Genomic DNA, 22,282 nt, shown 5'->3' with positions numbered 1-22,282 from the left:
GCTTTGTGACCACCTAGAGGGGTGGGATAGGGAGGGTGGGAGGGAGACGCAAGAGGGAAGAGATATGGGGACAAAGTATATGTATAACTGATTCACTTTGTTATAAAGCAGAAACTGACACACCGTTGTAAAGCAATTGTACTCTAATAAAGATGTTAAAAAATAAAGAACCACTGCTCTACACATTATCCAGAGTGATATTTTCAAAAATATAAATCATACCCTGTCACTCTCCTGCTGAAAACCCTTTATTGGATTGCCATTGCACTTGGAATAAACTTCAAGCTCTTTCCTATGGCCTACAAGACCCTTTGAAAGATGGTTCCTGTTGATCTCTCTAACAGTATCTGTATCCTCCCCTTTTTTTTCTTATACTTCAACCATATTGGCTTTCTTTCTGTACCTCCTATACACAAAATTCATTCCCATCTCAGGGACTGGCACTAACCGCCTCAATATTCCCAAGCTCAAAGACCAACCTTGAGGTCCCTGATCCACTTCAAAGAGAGAACTGTCTTATCTGTACAAGGGAGGAAGGTAAGTCCAAAAACAGTGAAGAAGCTTGGATTTTCCCTTGAACTTTTCTCCACCCCTTCTCCATCCAGTGCTCCACCATATCATTTGAGCTGATTTGTACAGTGTTTACCATGCCATCTGTCACTGGTTTGAGGGCCCTGTGCTGGGCATTCCCATCTCTCCTAATAGTTTTACACTATGCAACTTAGTTTAAATGGCCATCCAAAATGCAAATTAAAACCAGAGTGAGATACTACACACACACACACACACATCAAAATGGCTAACATTTAAAAGAAGAAAACCAATAGCAAATGTTGGCAAGGATAAGGAGCAACTGGAACTCTCATACTCTGCTAGTGGGAGTAAAAATTCATATAACCACTTTGGAAAATTGTTTGGCAGTACCTAAGAAAGTGAAAAAATACATACCCTATGATCCAGCTATTCTATACATAGGTATATAGAGAAATGAGTGCATATGTCCACCAAAAACATGTACAAGAATATTCATAGCAGCAACATTATTCATAATAGCTCCTAACAGTAAATAACTCAGATATCCATCAACAGTAGAATGAATAAGTAAAATGTGCTATATTCATGCAATAAAATGCTACAAATATGACAAAGAAAGAAAAGAAAGAAGAACTACTGGTACACTCAACAATGTGGGTGAACTTTACAGACATAAGGATGAGAGAAAGAAGGCAGACACAAAAGAGGACATTGAAGAATAAGCAAAACTGATTGATGCTGAGAGAAGTCAGACTAGTACAGGGGTTCTTAAAGCACCAGAAGCACCTGAGAACTTGTTATAAATGCAAATTTATGGGCCCCACCCATATCTACTGAATCAGAATCTCTGAATATAGGGCCCAGGCATCTGTGCTTTAACAAGTCCTCCAGACGATTCTGGACTAGTGGTTACCTCCTGGGGGAGTATTGACTGGGGAAGGGGCATGAGAGAGCCTTCTATGGTGCTTGAAATATTCCACAGTACCCAAGACAATAGGTACTATTATATAAAAAGAGAGGACAAATTCAGAAAGGAATAGGAGGGGGCTGGGGTGTGGAAATCGGACATGGAGCAGCTGAGGGAATTAGAAGTGGCCGGGGTCAGGAGTGGAAGACAGTAGCTCCAACTAGTGCTAGTTGCATTTGCCAGGCTGGTGCTCTCCATTTGAGCTCAGCTGCCTCCTTGTTCTCCAACCCCCGCCATCAAGCCTGCAGAAGCCCCTCCACTCAATTTGTTCTACCCACAGAGTAGTACTTGACCATGGGCCCTAGCTGCTGACCTCTCTACCTTTGAAAGTTTCTTCCCAATTCATAGAACTCTCATCTCCTTAATGGGATGAGCCAGTTCTGTTCCAAGAGCCATTTCATTTGGCTGTGGCTCTGGGTGGCGATGGTGGGAGGAGTAAGACATCTCTCTGAGTCTGCCAGAGTCATTATTTTCCTGTCCATTTTATCAGTCCACTTACTTTAAAAGACTGTCAGGAAGAAGATGAAGTACCTAACTGGGGTGCTGTGTCCAAGGTGGACTGCTAAGGTGCATATCCATGCTGACACTGACCTGGGAGCTGGCCCAGGAAATTCACAGCACTCAACAGGTTAGGAGCTGGTCGACGTTGGGGACCTAGAACTGTGGATGATTCAAACTACAAGGACCTTAGAGGGTTTCTGGTCTACCCTCTCATTGGGTTCATGGGAAACTGAGGTCCAGGAACGTACAGCAAGCTAGTGGCTCCCAGGAAGGATGCTTAATAAATGTTCCAGGTACATCATCCTGTGTCTCCCAAATGAAGACCATTTGGAAAAGTGACTGCAGTTTCAGCTCCTATCTGAAAGCTTGTCTTTTCCTTAGCAAAGGTTGTCCTTCAGAGCAATGGATTTGTGATTGGAATATGTTTCCTTATTGAAAACGTGCTTTATTCCTAGAGAAGGAGTTTCCCTCTAGAGCCCTAAGAGTTGAAGATGCTTACCTCAGGGACCAGAAGAGGCAGGGCCACATGCTGCAAAATGGGCTGACTCTCCCAAGGACCTTATTCACACCAGTACTGGGCCCTAAAGTTTGGATTGGAGCAGGCTGATGCTCATTCTTTAGTTCGTCTGTGCCTCATGCTGCACTGTGAACAATGGCTCTTCTTGCCGTGAGAAACACAGAGTTCTCTACTTGGAGAACTCTGATCTGATGAGGGACAAAGAGATTGCATGGTGTGGTAGAAAGATCATCCGACCTAAAAGCAGAGAGACAGGGATTTACAGTCCCAGCTCTATCATTGATTAATCATGAGATATTGGTTAAATCATATCATCTCCCTCAGTCCCAAATTCTCCACCTCTAAGATGGAGATCATGTTATCTACTTTCCGGAGTTGTTGTATAGATAAAACAATGTCCATAAAGTACTTCACATGGGGCTAGGCAATAAGTAAAAACTCGATAAATGATATGTTGTTTTTTATTAGCTAGGTAATCTTAAGCAAGTCCTTCCACATCTGGAGCCATCAGGTTCCATATAATATTTCAAATGGAGATGATAGTATCTACCAGGTAGGGTTGTTATGACAATCAAATGAGGTCATGTTTCTAAAAATGCCTTGCAAGATACCTGGCGCATGGCAGGCACTCAACCCCAGTCCACTGAATTCGAAAAGAGACCAGAGAAAACATATACCTAGGTAGGGGTTGGGCAGGGAGGGCCTAAGCCACTGGTTTCCCAAAAGCAAGGGTCTCAACATTCAATTAGAAGAGCTGATAATTGCAGAGCCATCAGTGCTGGGTCATTTATCTTGAAGACAGGAAGCTGATCAGGGCTTGTTATGAGAAGATTTTATCCAGCAGCACCAGCTTGTTCAACATCAGTTCCTGTCACCTGGATTTTTCTGTTTCTCAAGTTCCCTGGGGGACTGTGACTGAGTTTGTTTTGGAAAGACAGGAAGAACAGAGTCCAGGACACAGACTGGCCACAACTGGATGCCTTGATTCTATTCCTTGGACTATGGCAGCTTAGACTGACTCCTGCAGAGGGATGGGGAACATTCAGGCAAGTGGAATAAATAGACCACCTTTAGACAGCAAGAGAAGTGCTGGACAGGGGGCCTGAAAAACCGCTTTGGGAGCATAAGGAGGGCACCAAAATGTCTGCTTGGGAGGGACAGGAAGGACTTCCCAAAGAAGGGCACACTTGAGCCTGGCTTTGAAGGATGAGTAGGAGTTCAACAAGTAAGACTAGGGAAAAGAAACTGTATACAAAAGCAGGGAGAAGTGAAATAGCATGGCGTATTTGGATAAGGGGTTCAATGAGGCTCAAGTGAAGACTGGGAGGAGTGGACAGAGGGCTGGACAGGAAGAGGATTATGGATTTCCTTAGAGGACAAAACAAGGAGTGTGCATTTGATCTTTAAAGAAATAGTGAGTATGAAGTTTTCAGCTGGGGCACAGTGACATGATCAGACTCGTGTTTTCGAAAGCTTATCTGGCTACACTGTGGAGAATGGGCTGCAGGAAGGAGAGACAGAGGCATGGCAACCAGTTAGGAAGCCATTATAATATCTAGGTGAGAAACAATGAAGGTCTGTTCTAGGGTAGAGGCAATGTGAGGCAACAAGGATAAAGAAGAGGAAGTAGACCTTGGTGATAGGTTGAATGTGAGGGTTGAAGGAAAGCAGGGGTGAGGATGACTCTGAAGTTTATAGTTTAAGAAAGTGAGGCATTAACAGTGATTGAGATAGTAATGTACGGTGGGGGCGGTAAAGAGTTATGTCGAGTCTAAGGTATACAAAAGATATCTAGGTGAAAAAAACAAAGGATACTATTTATTTTCTATTTGTCCAGCATGGTATATTATCTATGGCTCTTTTCTTGAGATATTATTGACACATAATATATGTAAGTTTAAGGTGTACAACATGATTATTTGATATTTTGTATATATTGCTAAATGATTACCACGATAAGGTTAGTTAACTCCTTCATCCTCTCACATAATTATCTTATTTGTTGTGGTAATAACATTTAAGATCTACTCTCTTAACAACTTTCAAGTATATAATATAACATTGTTAACCATAGTCACCATGCTGTACATCAGAAACAACCCTATGAGGTAGACACTATAATTACTCCCATTTAATGGATGAAGAAACTGAGGCCCAGAAAGGTTGAGTGACTTGCCAAGTCTAGTGTGACAAATACTTCAAGTATTTGTACTTGATCATTCTGCCAAGAGAGGTGGACAAATCCTAAGGACAGGTTCCAGCATACAAAACTCTGAGGTACCTATCACTGTTCTGCAAATGGCCACCCAGAACCTAAACTGGCGCTGTGCCAATTTCCAAAGTCATTTCCTATCATTCAATTTGAAACAACTTCTGGGGGCTAATCTGGGTAAAGGTACATTCTAGCCTGGGAGGCTCTATGTCACTTGACAGTTGACCACAGAAAAGACCCTCAGATGCCCTTCCACCTGACCAATATCTAGAGGCTTTCATGGAGTACCATAGCTTCTCCCATTCACTCTGGAGCTGGGCCCAGACCCATTCCCAGTGGCTGCTAGGAAAACAACCATAGTCACAGAAAACACACAGGCATGGCACCATTTATAAAGAAGCGTGGAAGTGTTGGGGAGCTTTTAGTACCCAGGGGAGGTATATCAAGGGAAGACTTCTGGAATTGTGGTATTTTGCCCATTTGCCTTTTTCCCAGTTTTAGACACCTTTCCTTGCAAGAGACATCCCTTCAGTGATTACCCCATGAATGGCCTTTCTTGGCTTTATTCTTTATTTGCCTCCTATCGACCACTTCCATCCTCAGGGGCTTTTCGGAGTCACTCCAAAACCTCTGTGGTTTTAATTAACCAAGTGGTTTGGTGCCATCAGCCTCCTTCCATCAATTTATTAGTCATTTCCTTCTTGGGCTCATTAATGAACATACTTAATAACACTGTTTCCAGCCCAAAATCTCTGGAGCCCTCCTCCCCCCGCCCCCCACAATGCCTTTCTCCTTGCCAGGAACTTCTGGACATTCATACCTTTGCCCTTTCCTTCGGTACCAGTTTGAAATTCATAAATATGAACTTAGTCTCCAGTGTTGGAGAGGAGTCTCTGGGCATGTGTGTGGGTGTAGAGATGCATATGCATGGGCTAGAGAGAGAGAGGTTGGGTAGAGGGAGTCTGAGAGAAACAGACATAAAGAGAACAACAGGGAAAGATAATGAAAAATTTTCCATAACAGGGTTTTTATCCACAGGCCTTTTGAAAATCAGTCAATTACATATAATGCATATCCTTTATACCCTCATCCTCAACCTGCTCTCAGTAGTGTCACTGTGCCACCCCCCACAAACCATGAATCACAGCCTCATAAAACGTCATAAATGGAAGGGGCCTTAAATACCAGCTAGCAAAAATTCCTAATTGTTCAGATGAGAAAATTGGGGCTCGTAGGGGGCCAGGCTATTATTCACCGGAGGTTACCATGGAGGCCCTCAACCACCTTCCCCAGTTGAGTGTGAGAGGTATTAGACAGGCTGTTGGCTGTTGACACCAGAAAACACACACACACACACACACACACACACACACACAGCCATCTTCCATCCAGACTCCAAGAGCAAATCCCTGCTCTGGGGTTAAGAGAACAGACTTAGGAGCCTGCTGTTTGGGTACAAATCTTAGCTCTGTAAGTCACTGCATTAGTTTCCTGGGGCTGATGTAACAAATTACCAAGCTGAATGGCTTAAAACAACAGAAATGTATTCTCTCCCAGTTCAGGAGGCAAGAAGTCTGAAATCCTGATGTTGGCAGGGTTGGTTCCTTTTGGAGGCTGTGAGGAAGAAACTGTCCTATGCCTCTCTCCCAGCTTCTGGTGGTTGCCTATTATCCACGGTGTTCGTTGGTTTATGGACACGTAACTCCAATATCTGCTTCCATCTTCATATGGCCTTCTCTATGTTTCTTTGTGTCCCCTCCTCTTCTATAAGGACATCAGTCATTGAAGTTAGGACCCACCCTAAACCCAGTATGATTTCATCTTAAGATCTTTAACTAATTACATCTGCAAATAATGTCACATTCTAAAGTTCCAGGTGGACATGAATTTTGAGGGACACTATTAACTCACTACAATCATGAAACATCTCTGAGCCTCAGCTTCCTCCTCTATAAAATGGTAATAATAATACCCCTCATATTCCTTATTTGAGGTTTTGAAGATAAACTAAGTTAATAGGTGGTAAAGCACTCAGAACAGTGCCTGACACGTAGTAAACACCATACTGGCATTCCAGCCCCATTGAATCCTAAGGTTTGTGGAAAATTCTGGTATTTTTCTTTCTTTTCCTTTCCTTTCTTTTTCTTTCTTTCCTTCTTCTTCTTTTTCTTCTCCTTCTCCTTCTTCTTCTTCTTCTTTTCTTGGTAAACTTTATATCTCCTAGTCTGAGAACAGTGTTTGGCATATAATATGGGTTCATTAAATATTTGTGAAATGAATACATGGGTGTTTTCAAATCACACCCAAGGGAAGCCCATCTCCACAAGCTGATGGAACCCTGGAGGATTCGCCCACACATTTCTCCAGCTGGAAAAGCCAGAATTTATCCTGTCCCTTGGGGAAACAACTGAAATGGCATGGGGCTTGTTTGGGGGTGTGTGCAGGTTTACAAACACTGATGAAGGGTACCCCTGGGCCACACACAGCACTAGGGGAGGCCACAGATTAGGGATGTTTGAATCACTTATCTCTGTGGGTACAGCTACAGCTATTGGGGTGGAAGGAGAGATGCAGAGGGGAGGCAGGCAGGCACCAGCTGCTGGATGACCGGGTCAGTGAGTGCCAGCAGGTCTCTAAATACAATTCGCCAAAAGGGTTCTGGGGACATTGCTAGCGGGGCTAAGAGAAACAGTCATGGAGATCCCTAAGGGCTGTGTCTTCAGTTGGATATTCTCACCCAAAGGATGCCCTTACTAGGAAAAGTGCCTGGCAGGGGCTGAGCCAGCTGCCCAGCTGTCCTACAGGGCTCAGCTACCTTTCACTCCCTCCCCCCTGGGCAGGAATTTGTTGAGTGGAAGATGCCTCTGTGTGTTGAGTGGAAGATGCCTCTGTGTGTGTGTGTGTGTGTGTGTGTGTGTGTGTGTGTGTGTGTGTGTGGTGTTCATGTACCTGTTTGTTGCGGGGAGAGGTGTTGCTCTCCAGGGCAAAATGTGTAATCTAAGCCAGTTTCCAAGTCCAAAGCTAGCAGGAAAACTGAGATCCAAAATTAGCACACTGTCCTGAAGCCTTAGCTTGAATATATAAGGGTATACATGACAGGGGCTGGCCAGGGTGGGCATGGGGGAGAGGCAACAGGGAACCTGGAATTGGGTCACCCTTAGTAGGAATGCAGGTCCACAAATCCACCCCCCCACCGTCTTTCCCAGGACAGGATGCACTGCGAGACAGTCAGTTGAGAGACAGTAGCTAAGGTTTGGAGCTCAGTGCATGACCTGATTGGGAATTCAGTTGGTGGCCAGGGTAAGGACTCAGAAATAGCTAACATTTATTGAGTACGTACCAAGTGCCAAGCACTATGTTAAACTCTTTACAAACACTCCATTTGTTCCTCAGAATCGTCCTGAGATAGTTATCAATGGTATCCCACTTTTTCAGTAAAATATCTGAGGCTTAGAGGGCACACAGCTAGGAAGTGTTAGAGCCAGAATCAGACCCTAAGCAGGTTGACTCCAAAACCCATGATCTTAACCATTAAGCTGTATTGTCCTCAGAATATGGCCCATTCTGAGGCTGTATCAATGCTGGGGGTTTGGTGTTCAGACAAATTTGGGGCTCTGCTTATTCGTGATTAGTATTCTGCCAGTGTCTCAGTTTTTGATTAATCGCTGCATCAAAAATGTAAGAATTATATGTGGGATGGCGCCCCCTTGTGGGTAGAGTGGTGGTAGCAAGTAAATAAGGTATTTTTGAAGATTTTTTCTTTATGGATGTTTTCTTTCCTGGGTGTGTGGTTGGGCCTAGGCTGCTTGCAGTCCCAGGAGGGCTGACCGATGAAAAGAACATAGTTGTCACAAAACTGCTGAGAGAAAGGCCTTAAAATGAGCCGAACTGAAGACAAGGGTCTGAGGCATCTAATGTGCTTAAAACCAAAGATGTTAAAAGGGAATTGAGAGAAGAAACCAAGAGATCAGCATCAGTTTCTCAGGGAAACTGAGAAAACAGAAGTGAAAGAAAACCTGGTCGGGAAACCCGTAGGTCACACCTGTTAAGATAATAACCCTATGCTCTTATCAATCAATAAGTGTTTATAATATTGTGTTACTAATGGTAATAGTTCTAATTTACGGAATTCCTACTATGTGATGGGTTTTAAAATATGCAATCCTAGTAAAAATCCTGCACAGTACAAATTATTCTTTCCATTTTATAAGTGAGGAAGCTGAACCTCAAAGGATAAGTGATTTGAGAAAGCCACACAGCTAGGAAATAGCAGTACCTGGATCTAGACCCAGATCTGTCTGGCTTCAGAGCCCAGGCCTTTTCTATTGTACAATATTTCCCCTTAAATTGTCATTAGCATCTGCTAATTCTGTCACTCTTTTAAGTTTCAAATGGTATTTATTACATGTCTTCCAGGTGCCTGGCACTAATCTAGACTTATTTAATTCTCACAACAACCCTATGAGGCAGGCACTACCATTATTTTATTTCTACAGATTAGGAACCTGAAGCACAGAGAAGGTATGTAACTTGCCAAAGGTCACACAGCTGGCAAATGGCAGTATCAATATATTCTAATACATGTCTGTCTGACTTGAGGAGCCATGTTCTTAGCACACTCATATACTGCCTCTCCAGAGATACAGCAGACTCCCCAAAGGCCTCAAAGCACATTTCATTCTGTAGATGTCCTCAGAGTCAGCTTGAGGAACTGAGTGACCAGATCTGCGATATCTAATATAGTGCCCTCTCCTACCCCTTCTCTCTGTATTTCCTTACCCGACTTCACTTGTCTTCACAGCACGTATCACTTGCTGATATTATGACTTCTACACTTTTGTTCTTTGTCGGTCTCTCCCACCAGACTGTGAGCTCCTTGAAGACAGGGACTTTGGTTGGCTTGCTCTACACTCAGCCCATAGGATGGTGTCTGGAACATGGCAGGTGTTCAGAAATGTGGACAGGCTGAATCTGAGCCCACAGGTTCTTCTCCTGGACTTCTCTGACGACCTCCCTTTTAGGTTGAAACTGAACTGGACAGATTTTTCTGAAGTCCACCAGTGACCCACATGTCACCATAGCCAGAATATATTTTAATCCCCCAATTATTGGACCTCTCAGTAGCATTTGGCCCAGTTGACTTCCCCATTATTCATTCAACAAATATTTCTTGAGCATCACGTAGTGGTTAAGTGCACAGACTCTGAAGCCAGACTGCCTGAGCTTGAGTCTCCGCTCTGCCAATGGTTAGTTGTATGACTCTGAGCAACATACTTAACCTCTCTATACTTTCAATGTCCTCATCTATCAAAATGAAGATAATAAGAGTATTCATCACATTCAGTTGTTGGTGACAATTAAATGAGCTAATATTTTTAAAGCTCTTAGAATATACGATGTATGTATTTGTTAATTAAAGTCATAGCAGCTATGGGGGATATAACAGTGACCAAAATAGACAAAAACTCTGCCCTCGAAGCTTACCATCTAGTAGGAGAGATAGAAAATAAACAAAGAAATCCATAACTTCGCTGCCTCCTTCGCTTCTATCTAGCCATTAAATGTTGAAATTCCTAGACAATCCTTTTCTCTACTCCTTCTATTCATTCCTTCTTTCTTTCTCTCTCTCTCCCTTTCGCAACACCCTCTCTCTTTCTCTCTCTCTCTCTCTCTCTCTTTCTGTCTCTCTGTCTCTCTGTCTCTCTCTCTCTCTCACCCACCACCAGTGATCCCATCCATCTATTGTGTTCAGAGCAGAGCAGCCTGGCCCTGGCTTCAGACTGCCTCTGCTTGAATCTTGTCTCTGAAATTTACCAGCTGCATGATCCTGGATAACTCATTTAACTTCTCTGTACCTCAGTTTCTTCATCTTTAAAATGAAGATAATAAAACATCAACTTCATAAGGTTACCATGAGGATTAAGTTAGAGTTGTTAATCCACATAAATCTCTTAGGACAGCACTGGCACATAGTGAGTACCTAATAAACATTAGCTATTTTTATCTATATGTTAGAGTCCCAAATCTCTCCTCTGAGTTCCAAACCACATATCCATCTGTTTTCTTGGCATCTCCAATTGGACATCTTGAAGACACCTCAAACTCGATATATCCAAAAGTCAAGCTCATGACCCCTTCACACATCCCAAACTAGTCCTCTTCTAGAGCTGTTGCCTTTATGAATAACACCATCAACCACACAGTTACACAAGTCCTATCCTTGTCCCTTCCTCTCACTCAGTCCCCATAGCTAATCCATCAGCTAGTCCTGTACCAACGAGTGTAAGGAGTTTAGCATCATGGTTAAGAACAGAGACTTTGAAGCCAAACATGGTTAAAATCCTAGTTCTACCACTTATTAGCTGTGTAGCCAGCCCTCCCTGAGTCTCAGTTTCTTCACCTGCACAATAGGGACAATAATGGTATATATCTCATTGGATTGTTGTGAGGCTTAAATGATTATCAATGTCTTAGAACAGTGCCTAGGATATGGAAAGCACTCAATAACTGTTAGATGCTTTTTTAAAATTAATGTGGTTTTTTTTTTTGGTAGCTGTAGCCTTGTGACCATCCCTCCATGTGTTTCTTTCTTCTGTAGAAGTAGAACTGCAGGAAATGAATGTGTGAAATGCTAGTGGTGAAATCTGTATGGTAAAGCCACAGGTGACCTTAAATCAAACAGAACAGCACAGATGGCACAGACCCTCATCTATATTCCATATTTGTTAGAGGGAGATTGGTCCCGACCTGGTACATGGTGAAACCTGTCACTTAGAGGAGACAGAAGCCAGCCCAGAGTAAAATGACTTGAAACTTTAATTCAAAGTGAATTTAATTTAATTTATTAAATGAATACCTACTATGTGATAGACACTGGGGGGATAAGTGAATCAAACCCAGGCCTGTCCTCAAAGACATCACAGGATCTGAAGACTCGACAAGAACTGTGGAGGTTTCAAGGCACAGCGCCACTCCCCCCGGCCCCCGACAGGCCATGACCTAAGTGAGTCACTGAAGATTGCTCAGCACCAATTCCCTCATCTCTGCAATTGGACAATTGCTGGACAAATATCTCTATTAAAAACCTCACTTATCTGCTTCAGAACCCCTGCCCTGAGAAACAGATCACAATCCCAAATCTTGAGTCACACAGGCCAAGGGTCAAGTCCCAGCTTTGCCACTTAGTAGCTGAGTAACTTGGAGGTAGTCATTAAACCTCCTTAAGCCTCATTGCTTCATTTGTACAATAGAGTTAATAATAGTACCCACCTCACAGAACTGTGGAGGAGTAAAAGAGCTCATCCATACAAAGCAGTGAAAACAGTACAAAGATTAAGATCTTCATTCCTATTGGCCATTATCCTTAACTACAAGTATACACAAATACTCTGAGAAGGAATGGAAAAGGCCATAAGAATGTTCATATCTTGAAAACAGGGAAAAATGTTCACAAGAGAAAATACTGTCTAATGTGCAAAAGCTCTGATCACAGCCCAGGTTTATTACACAGTACCCAGCTGGTCATAACAGGGCTCCCAGTGTGAAAAGTGGAGCTAACATAGGGGCTTAAAATAATGAGATTAGAGGTCAGAAAGTCCTGGCTTTGAACCCTACTTTGTATTCCAAGGACAGCTTTCTAGAGGTGACAGATTTTTTCCACACTAGTTTACAGTTCAGATATGCTGTCATTAGGGAGAAAGTGGCCCTGGGTTGGGGGTCTCGTGGGGAATATAACCAGGATTTTCAGACTTCTTTGGTGGTGGGACAGGAATAGCATGGTTTTTCACTCAGTTTTGTTATGGTTATTGTTTTGTTTGTTTGCAAGCAGGCAGTGTAGGGTAATTGCTATGAGTATGGTCTCTGGAGCCAGACTACCTAGGTTCAGATTCCAACTCTGCCACTTACTTGCTCTGTGACCTTGGGCAAGTTACTTAGCTTTTCTGAGCCTCAGTTTCACCATTTACCTAATAGTAATAATAATACACCTCACAGGATTGCACTGAGGATGAAACAAGATCCCATATATAAAAATCATCTAGTCCCATGTCTGGCACTCAATTAGCTGACAGCTCTACCATGCAGATGAGGTACTGAGGAGGGAGAAGGCTGACAAATCGTCTTTACCCTAAAGCCTGTCCTCAATAGTGCTTAAAATTCTATGAGTACAGCCTCATACCTTCAGTTAATTTCTTCAGATGTTTTCTATCGAAGGCAAATACACCTGGAAGAAGCCACACCTCAACTGGAACCAAACTGAGCAGAGATTGGGTGAATGGCAGCTAATGGTCAGGCACAGAGCTGGGGTGGTCACCAAGGAGAGAGGGACCCTGAAAAGAGGTAAGCTGGTATCAGAAAAGAACTTCACCAACCTCTCAACAGTACGTGCAGATGCCCTGGGTGCTGTGGGACGATTGGAAGGGTCCCTGTGCTAGGTGAAGGTCCAGGTACCCACTTGCCAAATTCATCGCTTGTAAAATTATGAGATGGAGTGATAATGTGCAATATTTCCCTCTACATGTGCAGAGTTTTCTTAATCAGCTTGTCTTTGTACCATTAATTTTTATTGCTTGTTCTCTCCACACCCCCAGTAGCTCTGCCAATGGGCACATCAGCCTGGCACTTCCAATCTTATTCCTACAAAGACTATTTCCAAAAACTTGCATTGTACAGTCTACTCACCCCTAACTCTGGTAGGTCCCAAGTAAGCAGAATTTTGTTCAACTAGCAGTTTTTAGACGTTTCTGGGATCCTTTCTGGTACAGTGGAAGGAAACTGGGCTGACTAGCTAGGGATTTCTAAGTTTGAACCTCAGTGTTGCTGTGATCTTGGCGAAGTTGCCTAAACTCTCTGAATCTCAGTTTCTTCCTCTTTACAATAGGTATCATGACACCCACTGCAGATGATGGCTGTGAGGATGAAAGAGTACGGCACGTGTAAATATGCCCTTCGCAGAGACTGCCCCTTCTAGGTCCTGGAATCATTTAGCATGTAATGGGGGATGAATAATGGATAGGGGGCAGTGAGCAGAGCCTGGAGGGAAAAGGGGAATAATAGAAAGAGGTGCAGGTGTGAATAGAGGAGTGACAGGGGGAGTGTACCACCTGATAATTTCCATGTCCCCTGTGAAAGAAGAGAAGCCACCGAGTGAAAGAAGGTGGGGGTGGGCAGGAGGCTGGAGGAAACTCGGGATCAATCGTTAGTGCTATTTTCACATGTTGATTGATATAGCTGTTGGCTCCTCACTCCAGTGGCCTCACTGCCCACGGCTCTAGACATTTCCTTCTGCTCCAGAAAACCTGCTTGGATTAGGCACAGCATGGATACTCCATGACAAACATTGCACATGTAGCCGCTACTCTTCCCAATTGCCTTGTCCCAAAGATTAATTTGGCCCCACCCAGAGCTCTTCCAGACACCTTGTATGCTGTGGCTTATCATGAATTTTTCTCTTCCACTGTCCTAATGTCTATGAATGCAGTGAACAATTAGCAGGTCTGTTTGGACTGGAAGCTTCCTGAAGGTAGGATCACGCTGGTGTAGTTCTCTCCATGGAGAAGGCAGAAGCACAGAGACTCCTTGACAGCACTGCCTCCTGTCATCCTCTTTTCTACAACTTGGGGGCAACACAGAGGCCCATAAACCCCTCTTTGGCTTGTCCTCATCTTTTCCACATGTTGAAATGTGTCTATTAAATTTTTCTGTCTCCCTTTCTTCTCTCTCCTCTTTTCTCCTCCTCCACTTCCCCCTCTTCTATCTCTTTGGTTCTGTCTTTTTCTGTTTCTCCACCTCTTTCCCTCTTTAAATAAAAATCTCAATAAATATCTCTTTCCATCTATCTCTCTGCCTTGTATGTGTATGTGTATCTCTCTCTCTATATATATAGATATAGATATGCAGTCTTTTATATAAATCTTTATATTTCAGTCTTTCTTGCTCTATCAGCCTCTCTCTCTCTGTCTCTGTCTCCCTCTCTCTCTCTCCCTCCCCCTTTCTCTTTCTCCACCTCTCTCTCTCTCCCTCTCTCTTTCCTCACTGATGCTAACTCTTTCACCCTGATAGAGTGTTTCTCAGGATTCCTTGAACGCTGTGGAATTCCCTCACAACAGACGGAGAATGTGAGAAAGTGCTCGAAGGAGGTGGCAGTGGCTAGGGCTGAGGAAGATTTATTGCTGCCAGAGAAGGAGAAAGAAGGGGCTTTTCTTCCCTCCATCTACAAATGGCCTGAAACAAGTCCTTTGGAATTGGGCCCCTTCCCCTCAACTACCCAGCTTCAAAAGAGGCCCTGCCATCTGTAGCAGCCCCTCTGCCCCATGAGAAATAGGCTGCCCTCCAGGTTGCAGTACAGTGAAAGAAGCCTGGAAGGTGGATGTCATAACAGACCAAGGGGGGCTGTGGGAGCTGGTCTAGGGGGCATTACTAAGGACACGGGAGAGGATATATTTCCATACATTTGGCCCCAGGACATTTTCCACTTGTCCAGTGTTCCCATGAACATACTCAGAAAATATCCCAAGGACTCCTGATGTAAGAGACATAATATCTGAATCAAGCCTTCCCCCAAATGCCTCCTTATGTCACCCTAAACTGCCATTCTCATCCTCACCCCCTGACCCAGGCATTTGGCTTATAGAGAGGCTCAAGCTTCAGGCAGGAGGCATGCCTGTGACCTTTATGAGCTCCTCCAATGTTGGACTCCTCTGAGCATATGCTATGTTTAGGTTCAAACCCTGTTTTGCACACAGTTCTGCTTCCCCCCATCAACCCCGGGGTGGTAGTGTGAAAAGAACCCTGAAATTGCAGCCAGAAGCCTTAATTTGCAGTTCCAACTCCCACAGCCCTCCTCTATTGCTACAGTGGTCCCCAGTGGTTTTAGGAAGCATCTCCCAGCTGAAAAACCCTTTCAAAAGGTATATATAGGACTTGAGGATACGGGGAGGGGGAAGGGTAAGCTGGGACCAAGTGAGAGAGTGGCATGGACATATATACACTACCCAACATAAAATAGATAGCTAGTGGGAAGCAGCCGCATAGCACAGGGAGATCAGCTCGGTGCTTGGTGACCACCTAGAGGGGTGGGATAGGGACAGTGGGAGGGAGGGAGACACAAGAGGGAAGAGATATGGGGACATATGTATATGTAAACCTGATTCACTTTGCTATAAAGCACAAACTAACACACCATTGTAAAGCAATTATACTCCAATAAAGATTTTTTTTAAAAAAAGGTATATATGTTGTGTGTGTGTGTGTGTGCCCCAATTATTGACTCATTTTCATTACAGTGTTAAACTATGAACTATGTACAAAAAGAAGACAGGCTGCAAACTCCTGATGCTTATAGCTGATACCCAATTATAACGCTGAAACAAAGTTCCAAATGAAGTGTAAAACAAAACTACAAAACCAATAAAAATCAAATGAGCAACAATGATTTTAACAAGGTGGATGATGTTGTTTTCCTAAAATTAAATTGCTGTTCAGATCGTGACTGCAGTCCTGACTGGGATACAGGTTCTTTTGAGTTCGTCGTGCTGTATTGCTGCGTGCCAGGCAATGACTCAGCTCCCGCATCACTTTTTTCCTATTAGATCTACTGCTAAACTGTCATTCCTACAGCCCTCAGGGACATCATTTGGCCTTCACTGGGACTAAGCCATCATTTATGTATTAAGTCTTCCTATGTTCTTTTCTCATTAGTCCTTGACAATGCAAGTAGGACAATATGAAGTTAATGAGATCTTTTATACAAAATGTGGCAGAGACTGCTAGTTATCTACCCCACAAACCACCCCCTTCCTCCCATAATGTGCCCAACTAAAACGCTATATTCCCTGGCCTCCCTTGTAGGTAGGTGTGGCCATATCACAAAGCTCTGGCCAATGAGATATAAGTGGAAGTGTTATTTGGGATTTTTTGGAGATCTCCTAAAAGGTATGGGGGATGGCCTTTCTTTGCCCTTTCCTTCCTATTACTGCTTGAAATGAGCAAGTATTAGCTGGAGCTATAGCAAGCAAGTTGGATCATGAGGATGAAGGATGGCACAGAAGACAGCTGGGAATTACAGTCCCTAACAACTTCAGGGAGCTACCATACCCACATATCCGATCCCTGGACTTCTTTGACATGATAGAGAATTAACCTATCTTGTTTAAACCACTATTTTAGATGGCTTTTTATGTTACATGCATCCTAATCTGATCCTAATACACCAAGGCAGATATAAATGAGGATCCAAAAATTTTATGGCTACCCTTAATTTTGTAAGGTAGCCATCCAGATGGATGGCTCAGAATAGGCTTATATCATTCATTTTAGATTTTCATTGTAATAAAAACACAATTTAAAAATTATCACAGAAAACACTTTAAACCCTAAGAATATTCCATACCCCAAGAGATTGCCAGAAGAAACTTTGGCTTAGTAGTTATGACCCAGAAAGGATCTAGGAACCTAACACTCAGGTGATGAACTTCTATTGAGGATCACCTGACCTTGAGTTTGTGTCTCAGGCTAGCAAAGGGCTAAGTGGGAAACTTAGAAGAAAAGGGGACAAGTGTAGGGGAAGAAGGCAAACAGAAGTCCCATCCTACTGAAACCTACTCCCCAGCCTTCTGTCAGACCCAGCTCCCTTTGTCTTTGCCCCACATAGCTTCACAGAAGACCGCTCCTGACGGAATGAGAAACCATAAGCCAAGAGAGTGACTGTCATTGCTTCCTAGAACGCCAGGGGCATCAAGCAGGTGACAGGAAGGTTGGAGCCAAAGTGCTAGCCAGGAAGGGTCAGCTTTCTATCCCTCCATGGGGCCCCAGCTGCTGGACTTAGCCATGGCCCTGGAAACTTGACTCCTGTGACTGAAATCCCCATGCTAATTTCAAATTTAGCCCTGGGCCTTGGGCCACTTCATAAACTGCCTCCTCATTTGTTCCCCTCCCCACCACCGCCTCAGAGTTCAGGGCCAGAATTTGGTAGAAGAGGGGCGGCTATGAAATATGAACCTCAGTTTGGCCTGCTTATCCTGTCTTCAAAAAATAAATCTTAATCAAGTCACTAGAGAGAATTCCTCCTGCCCTCACCACAACTCTTTCTCTCTCTGCTCCCTTTGACCCCCTTCCACTCCCACCACCCTTTCTGCCTTCCTGGAGTCCTTGCCCTTGGCCAGCCTGCCTTCCCTTCCCCTGCAGGCTTCGCTGAGCCCCACAGGGTGAAGTAGTGGAAAAAGCAGGTGTTTGGGCTACAGAATGAAAGTTAATCTCGGATCTGCCACTAACTAGCTGTGAGATCCAGGGCAAGTCGATTCAGTCCTCTGAGTCTGTTTCCACTCCTGGGAAATGGGGCTAGTAATTCTCCTAATAAAGCTGCCATCATGATTTAACTGAGATAAAATGTGTAAATGGTCCCAACACCTAGTAAGGGCTTTCAATCAACATGCATGTGTGTGTGTGTGTGCACATGCGTGCATAGCCCCCACTAGCCATAGCTATTCCCCAAACCTGACCCTCTTCCTCTGCTGCCAGCCAGAAAGCAAGGAATCATTTCTGACTCATTCCTATACCTTGTCTTCCACCTTCAATCCATCACCAACGAAATCCTGTCAATTTTACCTCCCAGTCTAGGTCAGATACTGTCCCATAATGCCATGCACCTCTGGCACTGCTTTGAAAAGTTGCAGTTTTACATAAATGGCTGGGATCATTCATGCTCATCTCTTTTCTCATTACTGTATTCCCAGTGCCTGGCACAATGCCAGTTAGGTGCTTAATAGATATTGTTGAATAAATGAATGAGGTAGAGGTAAGCCATTTGAGATTCAGAAAAGTTAAGAAACTTGCCCAGTCACACAGTAAGCAGCCAAGTGAGGATCTGAACTAAGATCTGTCTGATTCTGAAGTTGGTGCTCTTAACCATAGTGTTAGCAGTGGTGAGACCCCTATAGCAACAGGGTGGGACATGGTACAGGTATGAGGTAGGGCAGGAGGGCTCTAAAGTAACCTTTTGTATATTTTTGCTTGGGGACTGGACTTGAACTCTTTCCCTTTCCTGGTTAGGGACTGCATCAGTGTAAGTCTGGATCAGGATTCTAATCTGGTCAAGATGGGGTCTTCACCCTTTTCTATGTCCATGCCACAGTGATGTGGGCATAGTGTGTGTGTGTGTGTGTGTGTGTGTGTGTGTGTGTGTGTGTGTAAGGATCAAGGAAAAGAGACAGGCCAAGACCTGGTAAAATGGAGCAAGATATGGATCAATACAGAGGCTCCCTGAAGCCTGAAGGCCTTAGGGATGGGGAGTTAGCACCACCTGGTGGACTCCAGGCTGATTTCAAGTAAAAAATGAGTGGTGAGGAAAGTGTTGGAGAGTCTGGGCTGAAAATGCAGAAGCAGAGTCGGAGTAGAATTATATTCATTATTGTGACCTTATGGTACTAGATGCTAGTTTAATCCTCACACCAACCCAGATCAGGAACCAAAGACCAGAGTGGTTAAGTGACTTGCTTGAGATCACACAGCTAAGGAGTGACAGAGCTAGGACTTGGACCCAGGTCTGCCTCTCTGGAGCCCACCTTCTTTCTACTATGCCATATGTTGTATGATGAAACCATGCGGATGAGCATAGGAAGGAAATTTTAAGGAAGAACAGAAGTTAAATCTCAGGTCAGTTCTGCTCAAGAAAACACTAAGCCACAGGCCTCTGGGCTCTGATGCTCCCAGGCTCCCTCTCAAGCTGCTGATAAACAGCTGGCAATAATGTTAAGATGAGCTGTCATGTCCTGAGGGCCTACTACACTAGCCCAGTACCCTATCCCTATGCCATTCCCCTCACTCTGCTTCCTATTTGCAGCAAGTTCTTGATGACTTAGTGTCTCAAAATGTTAATGGCTACTCTCTTGGATCCTTTTCTGCCCTGGCATCTCTAGGCAAGAAAAATAAGAAAGTTTAGGAAATCCAAAAATCTTAGGAATTTGGATTAAATTAAGTTAAATTAAATTAAAAATATTGAGTGTCTATTCTAGTCTGGTCTTGTGGTCTTTAAGGTTACGAAATAGACATGTATCTGAAATATTTAGCTCCTTGGCTCTACCACTTACCAACTGTGGGGTCTTAGGGAAGTCACTTCCTTTCTCTGATTCTTGGGTTCCTAATCTGTAAATGGAGATAGCCATTCCTTCAGGGGCATTGGGAAAATTAAGGGAGCATGTATACACAATAGTCTAGCATAGAACTGGCACATGCAATGCTATTATCAATGACCAGCCACATCCAGTGTAATATATCCTGTTCTAGCAGATCTTAATAGTTATCAATAAAATGTTAAAGGACTCCATTTATTTTTCATTAATATATTTCACTATAAACACAATTAACAATCTTATTCTATCTATTAAGATACAATCCCTAAGGAACCCAATGACTAAACTTCTGAGTGATCAAACTCCTGAGGGAGCAGTCAGTCTAACTGGGACAAAGATGGGTTGGAAAGGTATAAGCACTTTCTGTCAAAGGTCTGTTCTTAGACTCAGAAGAGCATGCAGTCCTAATAAAGGCTTTCATACACATTAATTTTCAAATAGATGAAATACATTAAACATTACACATGATAGGGAAACTGTGATTCATTTTTAAAACAGAAAGAAAATAAATGGTCAGAAAGGCCTACAGTCTCATCCCTGAAATATGTCAGTATCAAGATTTATAAATTGACAGGCTTGGTTTTCTCATGATCACTGGATGCTTGGCACACATATTAGCTGAAGAGATCTGTGAAAACCTCATCTAGCTGAATATTAGAGACCACACTTGAGTGTTTTATCTTGCTAGAAGAAGATAGGAGATGGCACTCTGGAGGCTTCCAATGATCACAGCTGGGCCTATGGGCTTTGAGGATGACATGGGCAGGGAACTCCTGGGTTGGATGAACCCATAGCAAGACATACGATTGAAACTGCAGTACCACAGCCACCAGAGACATTAGTAACAACTTCAGGGGGCACTATTTACAGATACCATGGAATGAATGACGACTCCTTGTGGAGTTGTGCAGTGTGGTGGTCCTATGCAGAACAAGAGAGGAAAGGGGAAGATATCCTAGGTAAACAGGTAGACAATACATTGTCTAGACTGTGTGGCTTGTCTGGCTTGGCCAGAGTCTAGCCTAACTATCCAGGCCAGTCCATGGCTCTGCTTGGTGGGTGGAGTTATCTGCTTGGTACGTCTGGAGTTATCAGTCCCTCCAGAGTGGTCAGTGTTTCTAGTTTATCAGTATGTCCAGAGTGTTCTTTCTGTCTGGCAATCTCAACCATTGGTCATACCTCTGGATATCTCCTGTACCTTTCCTAGGCCTGTATGATGTTTCTCCAGCTGGACATACAAACTGAGGGTAGTCATGGTTAAGCTTGGAGCAGGGAAAGACTTGGGGTGGTTCAACAATTCCTTCTGGGACTCAGGGTCCTTTGGCCCTAGCAGTGTCCCATTAGCCTGGCCCCTTAAAGGAACTGTCTCTACTGTGAGGCAGGGATATACATAAGCCAGCTTCAGAGGGAGACCCAACCCACTCCAGCGTGTACTCCAGGTGACTTGGGCAAAAGGGCTCCCTCTCCCTCAACCACAGCTTCTCCCCAAACCAGCCTTTCACCCCAATGCAGCCTTACCTGCTCCACGACCTCTATGGACCCAAGACCTGCCTTCTGCAACCTTTCCACCTTTGTACAGAAAGGACAGGTTAGGGCAGCTCTATGATAGTCACAGCCATCCAGTCACAAGGGAGCAGAGTTCTAGAGTCAGATACTGTGGATTTGAGGTGCTTCTTTGCCACTTACCCAGCTGTATGACCCTGGGCGAGTTGCTTAACTTCTCTAAGACTTTATTTCCTTGTCTATAAAATGGGGGTAATAATAGCATCTACTTTGTGGAGTTGTTGATAGGATTAAAAGAGATAATCCATGTAAACTACAGCATAACCTTGGGCAAGTTACTTAGCTTCTCTCTTCCTCAGTTTACTCGTCTTTAAAATAGAATGAATAATAGTATCTATCTCATAAGGATGTTATGAAAATTAAGTGAGTTAAAATGTGTAAAGCACTTGAAGCAGGGATAGTTACAGAAGTGCTATATAGGTGTTTGTTAAATAAATCAATGTCAGATTGTTCTTCATTCACTCTGCAAATATCTATCAATTACCTATTATATGCCAGACATTGTTCTTGTCCCTAGGGATGCAGAAATGAACAAGATTTCTTACTTTTGTGGAGCTCAGAGTCCAGTGAGGTAAGACAAACAATAAATAAGCTAACAATAAAATACACAAGGCAAATATAAAATAATTTCCAGGGAGAAATGAAGCAAGGTAATAGGAAAGAGAGTGATGGGGAGAAGGTGTGGGGCAGTGTTTCATAAGGTGGTCAGAGAAGGCCTTTATGAGAAGACACTTAAGCTGGGACCTGAGTATAAAAACAGAGAGCCAGATCTTGGGAGACAGGCAAAGGGAGAGATAGTGCAAAGGTCCTGAGGTATGGTTGGAATAGAATAAGGGGAAGAAAAAGTAGCAGGAGATGAGGGC

General features: G+C 43.6%; 1 protein-coding gene across 3 annotated transcripts in view; it reads right to left on the bottom strand.

Annotated features, from left to right (window-relative positions):
• ARHGAP36 (Rho GTPase activating protein 36) overlaps positions 1 to 22,282 on the bottom strand; it is a 165,557-nt gene that overhangs the window by 86,104 nt on the left and 57,171 nt on the right. Inside the window, exon 1 of one of the 3 annotated variants that reach the window (XM_029241430.1) lies at positions 12,908 to 12,993. The exons of the other annotated variants lie outside the window; for them this stretch is intronic. The gene's annotated coding sequence lies outside the window, so the exon portion shown is untranslated. Of the gene's footprint in view, positions 1 to 12,907; positions 12,994 to 22,282 lie in introns of those variants that run through there. 3 annotated transcript variants of the gene reach the window in all.

The sequence above is a fragment of the Monodon monoceros genome, unplaced genomic scaffold (assembly GCF_005190385.1).
Source record: "Monodon monoceros isolate NGI ecotype Baffin Bay Population unplaced genomic scaffold, NGI_Narwhal_1 Super_Scaffold_22, whole genome shotgun sequence".
In the NCBI taxonomy this organism is placed as follows: Eukaryota; Metazoa; Chordata; class Mammalia; order Artiodactyla; family Monodontidae; genus Monodon; species Monodon monoceros.
Note: the sequence above shows the minus strand (reverse complement) of the source record. Positions and strands in the feature narration are given on the sequence as shown.